This window comes from Struthio camelus, chromosome 1 (assembly GCF_040807025.1).
Source record: "Struthio camelus isolate bStrCam1 chromosome 1, bStrCam1.hap1, whole genome shotgun sequence".
Classification (NCBI taxonomy): domain Eukaryota; kingdom Metazoa; phylum Chordata; class Aves; order Struthioniformes; family Struthionidae; genus Struthio; species Struthio camelus.
In genome coordinates, this window is record NC_090942.1 from 145,237,538 (window position 1) to 145,252,498 (window position 14,961).

A 14,961-nucleotide genomic window follows, 5' to 3' on the forward strand; every position below is an offset into this window, starting at 1 on the left:
GTAGAATTACATTTATGTGGATGATTTTCTAATTAAAGATAAATTCTTCCACAATGTTAATGACATCTCTATCATGTTCTAAATTAAACTACATGGACAGCAAACAATAAGGTCTTTAAAATGCATGATGCTGTTCTCTGGAAATGTTTTCAAAATTCAGATCCATTATTAAGGTTAATCACTTTTTCATAGGGGTTCTACATTAGCAAGAAGTACAGTTCAATTGGGAGTGGCCTTGCAGAGCAGAGCTGTTGGTACTGAAGACTGATAAACTACAGATGTTCCATGGGAGTTATTTTGTTGTAGATCTAGTCTAATCCCCTGAATTGAATGTTCATTAGCTCTTGGAGCACTAAATTGAGCTATCCAGTGCATCGTGCAGTTTAACTTCATCCAAAAGGAAACTAGATTGTGTGCAGAGATGACTGTGATGTGAATTAAAGCAGATGAGTGGAGATAATTAAGAAATACGCTTCAAAAGACACAGTTCTGGTCCAAACTAAAATTTTAAAATAGACACATCCATAAAGCCCTTTCCTCTACTCCTGTTTTTTTATCTAGGAACTTCTTACTTCTTTTAGAATAGAATTTGGTAGTGTCTAGAGCAAACTTCTGAAGTTTGTGAATCAGATTAAACTTGAGATAGAATACATAAACAATTTAGAAAAAATAGTATATGATTCAACCCCATTGCTCTTTCAAACACTAACAGAAGAAAATGTGTTTCTTTCTTAGACTGTTGAGAGTTTCAAAGTTTGCCTTCATAAAAAAGTTTGATGACATCCAAGGCCAATGACTCAAACATGACAGTTCAGACAGCTTCATTGTGTTGGAAACAGTTTCCCAAAATGCCTGCTTTTTTATGATATATTCTTCCCACCTCATCTTCAAGGCTTCCTGTAGCAAATACATTTATCATCTGCATGGCAGCAATACTTGCCACCTTCAGTTATAGTCCTCATATCCTTACCAAGCTAATTGTTGAATAAACAGAAGAATCCTTTCTCAATGAATGTGCAACCGAGTGTTTGGTAATATGAAATGCTGTCCCTTAAGGTTACTATAGGAGAGTCTGTTTTATTATATTGCCTGAGTGATATAATTTATATTTGCCAATATTGAAATTACACTCATTGCCTTTCATGATTGCTTTCCTGCTATTTTCTAATCCTGCAAATTCAGTGACTTTTCATTTTAGGATATCCTATCCTTAAAAAGAAAAGGCAAATTTCAACATTTAAATAACTTTAAGAAATACAGAGAGAAAAAAAGAACGTATAAGTATGTAAATAATAAAGTCCCAAAGCAAGAAAGCACATGCATAATCTGTCCTGCTGTATATCCATATGCACTCCTCTATTAGCAGTTTAATCTTCAGTATTTCTGCAAAAGGAATAAATAGAATGTCTCTTTCTATGGCTAGTGAGAATCTGGTAGAGAAGATCAATGTCTTCTCCAAGGTCATGGTCTCTTCTGAGAACTGGGATAAGAAATGCTAATCACTAAATCTCTTGTCTAAATGCTGGTCTACTGTTTTCTCTGCTGATTTTATACTAAAAGATAAAAGGGAGCCAGGAAGGAATAGATTGTTTTATTTTCCCTCTTTCTCCCTTGTTATATTTGTCTGTATGTAGTAAGAAAATCTCCTGAAATTCGATAACTTTTAGGCAAGCAGAAAACATCCCCTGAGGATTAAGAAATGCATTAGGAAGGTTGCTCTTAGGTCTGAATCAACTCTTGGAAAGTAAAGTTGGTAATTACCTTCAAAGAGTATTGCAAACGTACATAATATAATAATTATATATATGCATGATAAGTAAATCAATTTAAGAGTACCTGGTTTCTTTCAGGCCCCCACAACTTTCTCTGCTACTGAAACACTGGCTTACATTTGCTTATAATGAATTAACTTCTTTGGCTGTTGCATGACTGCTTGGAAAGCTAGATTTGTAGTTAGAATAGAAGAGAAATACAAAATAATTTTAAGCTTTTACCAGAAATTAAATGATTTTCAGCTTTATGAAGACTCCTAAGTTCCTCCTAACTAGGAACACTCCTAAATATTGGCATACTCTTAAAAATCTGGAAACATATTTTTGGCTAAGGCCAAGTAGAAGTATTTGTACTCATATACCATAAGCAGATAATTTCCCCTTCCAGCTTTCCTGTTAGTCTCGCAGTAGGGGAGGGCAAAGATGAGAGAAATTTGCAGCATTCCTTCAAGAGCTGCAGCCTATTGGCCAGATGTGTTGGCTGGAACATAATGAAGTAAAACCATGACAAATGCCTCACGTTCCAGTTCCATTGTAATCTTTAGTTGAAATGAACACTCTTAGGAGATTTATTTGTGGCAGTTCCCATGCTACCATTTGACAACAGTGAAAAACATACAGCTTCTAGCTGAATATGGTGTTCTGCTTTGGCTCTCTAGTGTGCTCTTAAAATAAGTAAATTTAAATGTCTATTTTGCAATTTCTTTTTATTTATGCAGTTCTGAACTGATTTATGAATATATGTGTCATCTATCAGTCAATCTTAGATCCCTAAGGGGCAAAACTGTTTTCCAGTCTTAGAAGTGATTTTATGGGTTGTCCATAACAGGTTGAAAAGATCACTAACACTTTGATAGTTTTTGCTTCATGCTTTGCATGCAAACTGTTGCTTTGTTAATTCTTCACTGAATTTTTGAATTTTTGACGGCTGTACATCACATGTGCACAGAGCTGCAGAAGAAAAGCTCTATCTATTTCAAGTTGCAGGCAGTTTTACTTTTCATGCGATTTAGGGTGGTTGTAGAAGATGCAGAAAGTGACTGTATGTGCTATGAGAGTCTCAGTCAGATAAAAGACAAATAATTCAGTTAAGAATATTACGGATGAATTACAACATCTTCAACGCACACTATTTACTGGTTCCATAAAGCAGTATTTACGTTTTGGGAGGGGGACAGAATTCCTACTTCTGCCTATATGCTGGGAGGACGTATTGTGTGTACTGTCACCTTACCTCTTTTCAGGTAGCTGGGACATAGAACTGGAAAAGACTTACTGAGATGCTCACCCTACTCTGCTATCACAGATAAGCATATCATATAGGGCTATTTGTAGCAGCAAGGTTCTTAATAATAGTTGAGTATATTCTCATCCAGTAGGAAATTTCCTTAACAATTCCCATTAAAAAAAAAAAAAAAAACCATTTAATAGTTATCCTGAATTTATTCCTGGGCAGTTGACAGCCATTTGTTCTTTTTATCCTGCAGTTTAAATAGCTTACTCATCTTTGTAGTGTTTATCTCTCCCTCTCTTCCAGCCCACAATATCTTTAAATTGAACAGTCATACTCCTTCTTAGACCATAAATTTCTGGGTTTAATAAGCCAAAGCTTTAATTTCTTCCTTCAAGATAAATTCTCCAGTATTCCTATGATTCTGTAGACCTCCTGAGCACTATGACTGATTCCAGTCTAAACACAACTCCCTTGATATAGGTAACCCTGCAACTTTTCCCTCTTTCCTGCAATTCTAGTTCTAGAGCATCACCTGAATCTTTGATTTTAAGATGCCATTTATCTCTTCCATTTATCATATCCTTCATCTCTTGAGCCAGTAATTTCACTAACTAGTCCTCTTATTATTTTTTCCAGTGTAATCTAATTTCTTTCGAGAGAGTGGTATTTTGGTTACTCTGACCTAATCGCGTGTTCTAAAACTACACTCTTGTTCAGCTCTTCTGTTATAGCGTTGAAACACACATAAACCTTGTCTAAAAGAGTATCACTCTTTACTATAGTATATATTTGATAAATAAATATGCTACAATGCTGTGGAATAATGGGGCCCTACTAGTTCTTAACAGCATTTGTTCTCTACTATATATCTGTGAAACTACAAGTCTCCTGTCAAGACAATTCCTGAGAGTATTTATTTCTCTAGTAGTAGAATGCTATACTCATGTCTAAACCTGGCCCTGGCTTTATAAGAGACGTCTGCTCCTTAGGCTTCACCTATACAAAGCTATGGTCTTATGAGCTTTGTGCAAGGGAAGCATTTTTTGTCTTTCCCAATAATCTTAGATTTTCTCAGCCTCAGATGAGCTCAGAGAGAACAAAAATAAACTATCTTGTAAAAATCTTTTTAAATTTCTTTATCTTTAATGAAGAATCAAGCTGTGGAGAATGCAGTGAGAGATCACTTTCAAATAGTTTTTCCTTCTTAGCACTGTATTCTTCGACTAAGAGCTTCATTACATCTGGGATAGGTTGCTAATGCTCTTCAGTTCAAAACATTTGCTTCAGTCCATATTTGCAGAATAATCCACAGAGCCCAGTATGGGATTATCAGTGGTGGCAAACGTTTATCATTTTCCAACTTGTTATCCTAAGGATAATATCCTTAAATTTATTTAATTTTAATTTTTATTTAATTTAAAAATAAAATAAAAATAAAATTTAAAAATAAAATTTATTTAATTTAAAAATAAAATTTTAATTTATTTAATTTTATCCTTAAATGAAAATTCTAATATTTCTGCATTGCTCAGAATAAGGTCAGACCAGCTGGCTTCATTAAAATGCAAGTTAATTGTGAAATTTATTCCATTTATAGTTCTAGGAATAAGATATGCTCTGCTAAATGCAAATACTGAAAGGTAATAAAAATTTACTCGAACCCAAACAATTCTCATATGTTCAGTAAAGCTCTTAGTAACAGCAAAGAAGAATCACAAGCAGAATAAATGATAGAGAGTGACCTGTTGTACATTTACTAGCACAGCTAAAGATCTATAATGATAATATACTGACATAATTTGGAAACTGGGGACCTGGTATTTTATAAGTGTCTCCTGCTCTGCTTTGCATTACAGCTCAGGTCACCTGAACTTTCAGTGTCCTCCAGTTTCACAGGTTGCCACATGGCACACACTGGGCCAGATTCTGATATGTTATTAAATAGCTTAGATCTACTTATTTATTTTGAAACAATTGCTACAATTGCCTTATATCACTGGAAGAACTGATCCATTTACAGATTACACTTTAAAGGACTATGAAGAACAAGTTTTTAAGTACCCAAACACGATATCAAAGAAATGTGCCTAATAGCACTTGGGTGTCGCAAATCGGCAAAACAGCCTTTGCTATAGGAAGAGTAGCATTTAATTGTCAGGACGTAGAGGTCAGCTAAGGTTTACTAGTTTATTATTTACCTAATTAGTTGCTCATTTTTTTGGTACATGATTGATGGATCGATTGATTGATTTTATTCCTGTTATGTGTCAAAAGATTGAAAATCCATCAATCAAGATTTCTAAATCCCACATTCTGGATTAGAGTGGCTAGACTGATTAGAAATCCCAATTTCTAAAATCTTACATTTTGGAAATCTGGAAAGGTTTCCCTTAGCACTGAAGGTAAGAATATATTTTTAGCCTGTCTTATCTGTACCTCCTGATCTGCCCCATCCTACCTCAGTTTATGTGTATATTGCTGGAAACACTTCTTACCCCACCTGCATGAACCTCTGTCAATATCATTTTATATGGGACTTATTCTACTCAGAGTTTCCACTACATATGCATAATATGGCGTTTTATAAGCTGGGCAATTACATAATTTATTATGAGGATGTTCAAATCATAGAATACATAAATCACATATATGATAATGAGACACTATTTATAGATCAGTGATAGAGCTTACTAAAATGAGCCATGAGATGGCTTCTTTTTGCATGTACATATTATGACCTTTCAGGGCTTCTCCTTCTGCCATAAGGTAATTACATCAGCTCAATGATGTGAAGCAAATGTTCAAGGCTATCTAATTGGCAACAGAATTCCGTCTTCCAAAAACAGTCTTTTCTTTTTTTATTTAAAGCTCTGCAGTGGAACTGTGTGTGTGTATGTGTGTAGTTTAAGCAAACTCAGATTCTTGCCTGAAGTCTAAAAGAGCTGAAGTCATGGAAAAGATAAAAGTAAAAAATATATATATATATCATGAGAAAAAAAGAAAAGAAAGCAAAATAAAATTGAGGCAAGAGAAATCTCTGATCTCTTATGTTGATTATTTTCAATTCTTCATAATCTTTAAATACCATATGTGGGTTATGTTTTTAGAAAAGTAAAGATTTAAGGGGAGAGTAAAAGCAGTAAGAGAAATGGAGATAAAAGCTAATTCAGTCACGGCCAACACAGTGTAAAAGTTAATATCCAGTAATGAGAGGGCTCTAACTGATGAGAAGTCTTGGTTAGAATCAGTTAACACATGATGACAAATTAATAAAAAGAAGAAATGTATTAGAAACAAAACTAAGTTATCTAAAAATAAGACAAACGAAAAGGGAAAAGTGATAGCTGTACTAATGGCTTCATTTTGAAAATATTGGAATGCCCGGAGATTCTCCTTCACAGATCCTTTAAAATAGAGCTTTCCAGAAATAGACATTCCCAGAATAGATTCCTTCAATAGAAATAGAGTTAAAAAAGTGATATAGAGAGACACAAACCCACTTAGATCTAAATCAATGTAAATTTAGCTGAGGGCAATATATTCAGTACCGTGCAATAACGATCCAGTGTTTTATAGGTTCAGGCAGACTAAATCTTAATTTAATAAAACCAAAATAATTATTGTAAATATGATCTTGTTCACATGGAGATAGACCCCACATTTTTACAGAATATTATTGATTTAACGTTCTCTGAAGGAGTCGCAGATGACCTGAAAAGGTGTTTCAGAGGTGTGTATGACTATTTGCCAAAGAAAATAGAAACAGAAACAGCAAAAGGGAAATGCAAAGTGCTCACAAAGGCTGCGAAGTGAAAGAGAAGCAGGTAAAGAAAATGGTAACAAAAAGCACTAAATACTAAAGAGTTGGTAACTTATTATATGAAGAAATATTTTCCCTTTTAACTCTACATACACTTTTCACTAATTGCATTTTATCGTGTGGAGAATGTATAGCCTTCAGCCCACACAACCACAGTTAAACAAGAACCTCCCTCTCGTTTGAATGGATTTACTATCCATAGTTCCTTGACAAAATGAAAGTAACTGTGAAGCTGAAATATAGATCAGTAAGTTATTCTCTTCCATTTCTTAAAGTCCGGATGGTTGTGTCCTCCATTTCCTGTGAGGCACGCATCTTCAGCACTGAAAGAATCAAAGAACACACATGCTGGTGTAATGCTCTGCAGTTTACACACGCCATTGTTCAAGTAAGTTAACGGGCAAAAATATCTACCTTATACGGTCTTTCATCTGAGCAAATGAAAAATTTCTTTGCTTTTTTCAAGGAGGAAACTTAACTTAAGCTTATGCAAGTATAGAAGAAGCTTCCTAACATGGAAAACTAAGAGTCTATTTCATTATAGTGAAATAGGATACTGACAGGCATGCAGTAGATAACTTAGTTTGGATTCTAGTAGAAATCTAGCTGTGAGAACAAGTACTTGAGATTGAAAGCATTACCTGAGGAACTGGCAAAATTGAGAACCAGATCATTCTGCCTAGACTGTGCTGGAGGCTGGTAGGTTAAAGTCGGATTGTTTACCCTGATAATCTGCTACAGTCACTTCTCTAATTTAAATATAAAATAGGCTCACAAAAATATTAAATTTTCTTTCTAGGCAGACTATTTAACAAAATAGATGAAGAACACAAAATGTGGTGAAAAATTCTCCCCTCAGGCCATCCCCAGATGAAGAAACTGACTCCTATTAAGTCACAAAAGAGGAAAAATCATTTTATCTTCTTATCTCCCCCATCCCCTTTCACCACTTAGGTCAGCTCATATGTGAAGTACACTCATAGGATATACATCCAGTAGAAAATACGTCCAGAGTTTATTATAGTAACAGTGAACTGAGACTTGGATAAAGACCATCAAATCACTATAACTGAGATAGATAGTCTCCGGAAGACCCTAACATTTCCGTGCTGAGGTAGGTAGAAGACTGACTATTTGAAAAATATTCTCAGATTCTATCTTCGTGACTCTTTTGGAAGCCTTAAAAATAAACATAATCGATTTCTCTGAGCAGTAATTAGCTCAGGAAGTCACTTTCTTATGCATACATTTTGCTGTGTAGGATTAGATGAATCTGATCTGCTACAGAACATACCAGAAAGTCATTCTAATCACTTTATTCACATCGTGCCTGTGCTTAGTCTATATATTGAACCAACTTGTTTCACTAAGCGTGGATATTTTTTTCCTGAAATAACATTGCAAACCTAGGATAGTCTTGAATATATATATGTTCTTGTTGATAGGTATATATCTCAATAATTCTTTTGCTCATGTATATATATAAAATTAATTTCTCATTTCTTAATAGCTATGAAAACTCTTAATGTTTCTATCATTGCTTCTAATATTTGTCTCTTTACTGAATAATTTTGTCACTCAGTTATTCAGTAGCTATCAGAGAGAGAATCTGACTCAGAGCACTGTCCATCATTACAGAATACAGATCACAGCAGAAATCTCAGGATGGTATTTTTGCCACCATAGTCAAGATATTTTTTGCCACCTCGTTAACCTTTGATAATAGGAATAACAGAATGTTTATTGTCTAAGCATTTTATTAAGAAACACAGCATTAGAAATAAAGTAAGTTACCTTATCAGTTAGTCACTTTAAAAACCTCAGATCACTGAAACTTCAATCTAAGCTGTTAAGACAAAAATGCATCCCTCTCAAGACAATCTATCATAGTGACATGATACTGTACATTTATTAACACTAAGACTATTCTCCTGAAATATTTATATTTATCAAATGTCAGCTTTGGTACTTATGTAAACAAAATGCCACCTTGAAAAGTGTTCATGCTTCCTTATTTTCACACAGTGTACAAGTCTACCGATAAGGATCAAGGATTGCACTCTGTTGCCTGTGCTGAATGCAGAGAGATCAAAATTCTTTAAAAAAAAAAAACCCTCATATTATTATAACACTGTTAAATGTCAAGTTCTGCTTAATATGGAAATCACCCTCATAAATTTTGATTCCTTTTCTCCTTGTATCCGTTTAACTAGCCCTACTATTCTTCTTTGACACTGCCAAATTGCTTACAGAATTTTTAACAAACTGTCTATTCCTTGGAATAAAGATTTAAATTAAAAATAAATCAGTCTATAGGATCAGAAAAAAATCAGGTTAAAAGCTAATGTTTGTTAATATTCAGAAATTCCAGAAGGTCTACCACATATATTACTTCAGATTTAATTCACTTACAGAATAACAACAGATGATTAGAAAATTAGAATTAAAAAATCTGATCACCATACAAGATAACAATCTCAGTATCTTTGTAGAAATGCTCTAAGCTCACAAGAGACTCCAGTCGTCGTTGTGTTCTCACAGAGTTAAAAAAAAGCTACAGAATGAAACAGAATGAAATATACCCTTTGACTTGGAAGTGCTGAAGTGCCACCTGTACCACTCCACTGATGATACAGGGAGATGAGATGACCAGCGTGGCCTGAACACCTAACTTTTAGAGATCTACATTTAAGTAAAATGACACCTGCTTTTAGTGTGTGCTTTAGTAAAAACTATTCATACTGCTTGCCCAAAATACAAATGGATAAGAGGAATGAATAATTCTGGTGTTTATTCACTGGATTAAAAGTGAAAAAAATCTCTTCAGTGTTGCATTGAAAAGACTACAATAGAAATAAGGACCAAAAAATATAATCTACATAAAATAAAAATTTCAAGTTGAATGCCAAAAACCGTCCTTATTTAAGATTCTCTAAATTTACTGTGGTTTCTGAAAGTAATTTTGTTGGATATTGCATTGTTTAGAAAATAATTCAGAAGAAGAAGAAAAAAATCAATGCAAATAAATGCTTAGCTAATGGAAGATTCTTTGTTCTAGGTCAGCTAAGGCGAGGAATTGAATACCTTCACTTTCTAAAGACAAACATATTTAACTTCATTAAATAGAAACTGTGATTGACTGAAATAGCAGAATCCTGATACTGGCAGGACATGAGATATTTAGTCAGTGATCTGCATATACTTACTGCTATAGGACACTTACGCCATGTGTTTTAACTCTGTAGAACTTCAGCTCTTTGTAGAATTTATAAAAAGCCTCATTACAAGCTCTTACCACAAATAAAATCTGGGATTTAAGGACAAGACTAAATTAATAGCTTTTAGAGGTATTAGCAGTAGACTCTTTTTCTCTTCTTGGTTCAAACTAGCAGGGGGCACTACATGCTGTTAATGCTGACGACCTAATGCAGTTTCAGCATATCCTAATTATAAAATTCTATTCCCTTCAATTACAGAATCACAGAATCACAGAATCGTTTAGGTTGGAAGGGACCTCTGGAGATCATCTCGTCCAACCTCCCTGCTCAAGCAGGGTCACCTAGAGCATATTGCCCAGGATCACATCCAGACGGGTTTTGAATATCTCCAGCGAAGGAGACTCCACCACCCCTCTGGGCAACCTGTTCCAATGCTCTGTCACCCTCACAGTCAAGAAGTTTTTTCTCAGGTTCAGATGGAACTTCCTGTGGTTCAGTTTCTGCCCATTGCCTCTTGTCCTGTTGCTGGGCACCACGGAGAAGAGGCTGGCCTCATCCTCTTGACACTCCCCCTTCAGATACTTGTACACGTTGATGAGATCCCCTCTCAATCTTCTCTTCTCCAGGCTGAACAGGCCCAGCTCTTGCAGTCTTTCTTCATAGGAGAGATGCTCCAGCCCTCTAATCATCTTGGTAGCCCTCCGCTGGACTCTCTGCAGTAGTGCCATGTCTCTCTTGTACTGGGGAGCCCAGAACTGGACACAGTACTCCAGGTGAGGCCTCCCCAGGGCTGAGGAGAGGGGCAGGATCACCTCCCTCGACCTGCTGGCAACACTCTGCCTAATGCACCCTAGGATCCCATTGGCCTTCTTGGCCACAAGGCCACACTGCTGGCTCATGCTTAACTTGTTGTCCACCAGCACTCCCAGGTCCTTCTCGGCAGAGCTACTTTCCAACAGGTCAGTCCCCAGCCTGTACTGGTGCATGGGATTATTCCTGCCTAGGTGCAGGACCCTGCACTTGCCTATGTTGAACTTCAGGAGGTTCCTCTCCGCCCAGCTCTCCAGCCTGTCCAGGTCCCTCTGAAGGGCAGCACAGTCTTCTGGTGTGTCAGCCACTCCCCCCAGTTTAGTAGCATCAGCAAACTTGCTGAGGGTGCACTCTGTCCCTTCCTCCAGGTCGTCGATGAATATATTGAACAAGACTGGGCCCAGGACTGACCCCTGGGGGACACCACTAGCCACAGGCCTCCAACTTGACTCTGCGCCATTCACCACAACCCTCTGAGCTCGGCCATCCAGCCAGTTCTCAAGCCACCTCACCGTCCACTCATCTAGCCCACACTTCCTGAGCTTACCTAGGAGGATGTGATGGGAGACAGTGTCAAAAGCCTTGCTGAAGTCCAGAAAGACAACATCCACTGCTCTGCCCTCATCTACCCAGCCAGTCATTCTGTCATAGAAGGCTATCAGATTGGTCAAGCATGATTTCCCTTTGGTGAATCCATGCTGACTACTCCTGATCACCTTCTTGTCCTCCACATGCTTAGTGATGACCTCCAGGATGAGCTGTTCCATCACCTTTCCCGGGATGGAGGTGAGGCTGACAGGCCTGTAGTTTCCTGGCTCCTCCTTCTTGCCCTTTTTGAAGACTGGCGTGACATTGGCTTTCTTCCAGTCCTCAGGCACCTCTCCTGATCTCCAGGACCTTTCAAAGATGATGGAGAGAGGCCTAGCGATAACATCCGCCAGCTCCCTCAGCACTCGTGGGTGCATCCCATCAGGGCCCATGGATTTGTGGATGTCAAGTTTGGACAAAAGATCTCTAACCCGATCCTCCTCAACCAAGGGAGAGTCTTCCTTTCTCCAGCCTTCCTCTCTTGTCTCCAAGGTCTGGAATTCCTCAGGACTGGCCTTAGCAGTGAAGACAGAAGCAAAGAAGGCATTCAATAACTCTGCCTTCTCTGTATCCTTTGTCACCAGGGCACCCGCCCCATTCAGCAGCGGGCCCACGTTTTCCCTAGTCTTCCTTTTGCTATTGATGTATTTGAAGAAGGCCTTCTTGTTGTCCTTGACATCCCTTGCCAGATTTAATTCCAACTGGGCCTTAGCCTTCCTTGTCGCATCCCTGCACGCTCTGACAACGTCCCTGTATTCCTCCCAAGTGGCCTGTCCCCTTTTCCTCGTTCTGTGTACTTCCTTCTTCTGCTGGAGTTTTGCCAGGAGTTCCTTGCTCATCCATGCAGGTCTCCTGCCCGCTTTGCTGAACTTCTTCCTCAGAGGGATGCACTGATCCTGAGCCTGGAGGAAGTGACGCTTGAATATTAACCAGCTCTCTTGGACCCCTCTTCCTTCTAGGGCCCTACCCCATGAGATTCCCCTAAGTAGGTCCCTGAAGAGGCCAAAGTCAGCTCTCCTGAAGTCCAGCGTTGCAATCCTACTCATTGCCCTGCTCCCTCCTCGCAGGATCCTGAACTCCACCATCTCACGGTCACTGCCGCCAAGGCTGCCCCCAGCCTTCACATCTCCAACCAGACCTTCTTTGTTCGTTAGTACAAGGTCCAGCATTGCACCTCTCCTCGTTGGCGTCTCCACCACCTGGGTCAAGAAATTATCATCAATGCTTTGCAGGAACCTCCTGGACTGTTTGTGCCTAGCTGTGCTGTCTTCCCAACAGAGGTCAGGGTGGTTGAAGTCTCCCATGAGAACCAGGGCCTGTGATTGTGAGGCTTCTTCCAGCTGTCTGCAGAAGGCCTCATCGACGACTTCCTCCTGGTCAGGTGGCCTGTAGTAAACCCCCACAACAGTGTCACCCATGTTACCCTGCCCTTTAATCCTTACCCATAGGCTCTCAACTTGCTCTTCATCCACCCCGAGGCAGAGCTCCATACATTCTAGTTTCTCCCTCACATAAAGAGCAACTCCACCACCTCGCCTTCCTGGCCTGTCTTTCCTAAAAAGCACATAGCCATCCATGACAGCATCCCAGTCATGTGAACTATCCCACCATGTCTCTGTCACTGCAATGATATCATGGCCCTGCGACCGCACACAGATCTCTAACTCTTCCGGCTTATTCCCCATGCTTCATGCATTGGTATACAGGCATTTCAGAGAGCCAGTCAAGCACACAGGCTTCCCAGAAGAGGTGCAAGAGGATCCTCCATAGCCATGTTGCATGCTGTCTCCCCTGGTTGTATGCACCCGCTGGAGGCATCCTGACTTGAACGGTGTTTTACTGACTCCCCTGCCACTATACCACTCCCCTTCCCCCATCTTGCCTAGTTTAAAGCCCTCCTTACTAGGCTGGCCAATCTGTTGGCAAAGACGCACGTGCCCCGCTTGGTAAGGTGGATCCCGTCTCTCCCCATCAGCTGTTGATCTTCAAACAGGGTCCCACGGTCATAGAAACCAAAGCCCTGTTGCCAACACCAGCGGCGCAGCCAGCTGTTAACTTGGAAAATTCGTCTACTCCTCCTCCTGTCCTTTCCCCTCACAGGCAAGATTGAGGAGAAAACGACCTGGGCTCCCAGACCCTTCACCACCATTCCCAGAGCTCTGAAGTCCTGTTTGATGGTTTCCAGTTTGCCTTTCGTGTCATTAGCACCCACATGGAAGATCAGCAGAGGGTAGTAGTCTGATGCATGGACAAGCCTTGGCAGTCTTTCCACGACATCTCTTATTCGAGCCCCTGGCAGGCAGCAAACCTCTCTGGACAAGAGATCAGGTCGGCAGATAGGTGCCTCTGTCCCCTGCAGCAGGGAGTCACCCACAACAATCACTCGCCGCTTCTTCCGGGGGTTCCTGCACGGCACAGGGTCTGCCAGGCCAGTTGCCTCCCTTGGAGCCATGCCCAGCTCCTCCTCAGCTTGGAGGGCGCTAAACTTGTTCTTCAAGGGTAACTCTTGAGGAGGAGCAAGAGCCTTTCTCTTTCTACGAGAGGTCACCAGCTTCCAGCCCTCTTCAACAGCGTTATGATGCACCTTTACACACGGTGCTGAGCCCTCTGACACCTCCGCTGCAGTTGGGGCAGGGGACTCCCGGAGCTGAACAATCTCCGAGAACACCCTGTCAATCTCCCGCTCATCCTCTCGGATGCTACGCAGCCTACTAACCTCCTCCTGTAACTCCTTTATCTGGTGACGCAATTGGTCAACCACAGCACACCTCACACAGGAGAGCTGTCTGTCAGCCCAGGCCCCACAGAGAAGCCCCAGGCACTCCCTGCAGCCTGACACCTGCAGAGCTGCATCTGCTGTCTGAGGGTCTGTCTGGGTTGAGGCCTCAGACACAGCCAATGCAGAACCTCCCGCAGCCACTGGGGAACGTGCTCTGCGGCGTGCCATGACCATGCCCGGGGAAGGACACACCACTGTGCAAAATGGAGAGATGCCTTCTTTGCCTTCTGGCACCCTTCTGCGCGAACTGCTGCGCAAACTGCTGCGTCTGTTCGCTGCCTCTGTAAACTGCTGCGTCTGTTCGCTGCCTCTGTAAACTGCTGCGTCTGTTCGCTGCCTCTGTAAACTGCTGCGTCTGTTCGCTGCCTCTGTAAACTGCTGCGTCTGTTCGCTGCCTCTGTAAACTGCTGCGTCTGTTCGCTGCCTCTGTAAACTGCTGCGTCTGTTCGCTGCCTCTGTAAACTGCTGCGTCTGTTCGCTGCCTCTGTAAACTGCTGCGTCTGTTCGCTGCCTCTGTTGGCTGCGCTCTGGGAGCTGCGCTCTAGGCCTGGCTCTTATATAGGCCTCTGCCTAGCAGTGACTCACAAGGGTGCTTGACCCACCCAATCAGGAGCCACCTGAAACAAAAGCCCCAACTCCCTCTGACCAGGGCAGCCCAGAGAGCTCGTTAGCAGCAGCCCCACCTAGCTAGAACTTCCCAGGAGAAGTGAAGTCAAGGTCCCCTGCAGGAGTCCTTGCCC